Raw genomic sequence first — 2,722 nt, 5'->3', positions numbered from 1 at the left:
TTGAACCTCTCGCGAGGCTTGCGTGCGAGTGTGGCCGATATCCCGAGAGCAGAATGGAGGAGAAGGGATTGCAGCGTGGTCACTCCCCCTGGGAGGTGAGGGGGAAGTGATTTCTCGCTTTCTGTCTGTCTGTCTCTCTGGCAAGTGCATATGCCTGATAGCAAAACAACCTCTGGGAAAAAAAGAAAAAGAAAGATATGCCAGGCTAGGGGGCCAGCAGATGGCATAGTGGTTACACCACTAAACTCCCACATGGCCAGCTGTGATTCAAGTCCTGGATCCAGTTGCTTGAAAATCACACCAGGCACCTGAGTGTGTGCCCAAGATCCTGGGAGGAGAATGAGGAGAAGGGATTGTGGTATGGCCCCCCGCCGGGGAGAGGGGGAGCTGATTTCTCACTTTCTCTTTCATTGCCTCTGTCCCTCTCTCTCTCCCTGGCAAGCGCCACCATCCTAAGACAAAGAAAAAAGAAAAAAATATGCCAAGCTGGCCAGCGGTGCGGTGGTTAAGGTGCCTGGATTTCACAGGGCTAACGGCATGGACCACATTCGTGACCTAGGGGCATGAAAAGCATGCTGGATGTGTGTGCCCCAAAATCCCCAAAGGAGAAACGGAGAAGGGGTTGCAGCACGACCATCCCCCATAGGGATTCCCTTTCTCTCACTTTTCCTGTCTGATGAGCACATGCAGACTCTGGCAAATTAAAAAAAACAAAACAAGCAGTATGCCTAGTTCAGATACAGCTTCCTAGTCAATCGAGAGAGCACCTTGAAAGGAAGAGTGGCGATCCAAGATGAAAGGCATAATATTCAAGGGATTTGGGAATGAAAAGAATTAAGAATAAGGGGCCAGGGTTAGCAGATGGCATGGTGGTTAAGGTGCTGGATCCCATGTGGCCAATTCCTTAGTTCAAGCCCCAAACCCGACAGCTTGAAAAATACTCTGTGTACGTGTGCCCCAAATCTTGAGAATGGAGAAGAGATTGCCGGGTGGTCATATCCCCCTGGGAGGTGATTTCTCACTTTCCCTCTTTGTCTCTCTGTCTCTCTCCAGAGAGCATATGTGCCCTATGACAAAAAATAATAAAATCTACTTTAAAATTTTAAGCAAATATGGGACCAAAGTCAGTAAGGAGAAGCTGAGTGTCTGCGAACAGCCCTAGGTGAAGTTAGAAGCCAGTGTACAGTATAAACTTCAGCAGGCATGCATATAGTCCAACGCTCTGTACACATAAACCATATATAAAAGCAGTTCATTAGGGAGGTTAAAAAACACCTTCCACTTCATGTCAAGATAAAATTACGGTGATGTGACTAAAGGATCCTGAGGAGTATGAGGCCATTAATGCACTGAAAAACTACTATAGGGCCTACTGCTGGGTGGCATCAAGTACTAGGTACAAACTGGCCTAAGAAAAACAAAAATACAACCTTGTCACTTGTTCCCTGCTGACATGGAGTTCTCAATGTGGTCAAGGAGGCGGGCAGTAACAACAAAACACACAGCAACACGGATGCACAGATCCTCAACTGTAGTAAATACTATGCAGGAAACAAGACAGGACACCGACAGGAATGGGGGGCTCTACTTACATCCGGTGCTGGGGAGTGACTTTTCAGGTCATCCTGTGTGAAATCAGAAAGCCTAGAGACCAGGACTGTGTGGACCAACTGGAGAAACTACCAAAAGATCAGTCCTGGTTTTCACTGTGAGGTGAAAGGCCAGGTAGACAGTAGGCCACCTCGGGGAATGGAAGGATATGGGGTCTCCGCAACCGCTCCCCGGGAGGTTCTTTCCTCTGCTTCTGTGGCCATCCCACTGCTGCCTTGAGATGCGTGTTGATAGGTCGGGAAACTTACTTTTCCACCAAGTCACTGAGGCCGACTGACTGCTGGAATAGACCCGCAGAACTTGAAGGAACCCTCCGACCTTTGCTCCCTGACTACGGGGAAACTCCTACTCTGCACGGCTGTGTGCTGTTCCCGGCTCCTGCCTGGACGCTGCCCTGCCGGGCTCCTGTCCGTTTCCTGTTACCTGTCCCGGGCACCTTCTCCAGGAAGCCTGCCTCCGTGAAGTCCAGTAAAGGATGCGGCTCCCACGCACAATCTGGAACCCAATCAGACCCACCCTAATATTTATTCTCAGTCATTCAACAGTTGTTCCAGGGGCCCCACTCTGAAATACTCGGGTCATCCTCGGAGCCCAACAGCGCGGGCTCGGACGCTGCTGTTGATGGGCTGAAGCATCCACCCTGCTGGGCAGAGACCGAACACGCATTTCAGTCCAGCAATGGGCACAGGGCACCCGCTCAGGCCCCTTCTGCAGGGGGAGGCACGGCTCACAGAACCCATGTCAGCGAGCACTTGAGACAGACAGGAAAAGAAAACTGCAGAACAGGCTCTAATTTTCTGTCGTCTTAAAGGAAGGTGCGTGTAGGACAGACGTCGGCCAAGGCCACCCAAACGGAAGACCCGGGCAGGACCCCAGGCCTCTCCGCCTATCTGAAAGGAGAGGATACCCACCGCAGACCCGAAGGAAGGAATCGAAACGACGACGGGCGTCAGGCGGCCTGCGGGGTTCCAGGCCCGAAGTAAGCGCCGGGGAACGGGGACATAGAGGAGGCGGGCGGAGGCTGAGTCCGGCGGCTGCGATCCGCCCACCCCGCCGTCCTCACGGTCAGGCCGGGCTCTGGAGCTGCGGGACCTGGCCGCCCCTCGCCCAC

At 52.6% G+C, this 2,722-nt stretch overlaps 1 protein-coding gene across 1 annotated transcript in view; it reads right to left on the bottom strand.

Moving 5' to 3' along the window:
* The window catches only part of CEP55 (centrosomal protein 55), a 19,266-nt gene extending 16,550 nt beyond the window's left edge, over positions 1-2,716 (bottom strand). The window contains 2 exon segments of the mRNA XM_027771497.1: positions 2,035-2,106; positions 2,523-2,716. The gene's annotated coding sequence lies outside the window, so the exon portion shown is untranslated.
* Positions 2,717-2,722: the final 6 nt, after the last annotated feature.

This window comes from Tupaia chinensis, unplaced genomic scaffold (genome assembly GCF_000334495.1).
Source record: "Tupaia chinensis unplaced genomic scaffold, TupChi_1.0 Scaffold000217_1, whole genome shotgun sequence".
NCBI lineage: Eukaryota > Metazoa > Chordata > Mammalia > Scandentia > Tupaiidae > Tupaia > Tupaia belangeri.
The sequence above is the reverse complement of the archived record's forward strand: the minus strand, read 5'-3'. Positions and strand labels throughout refer to the sequence as shown.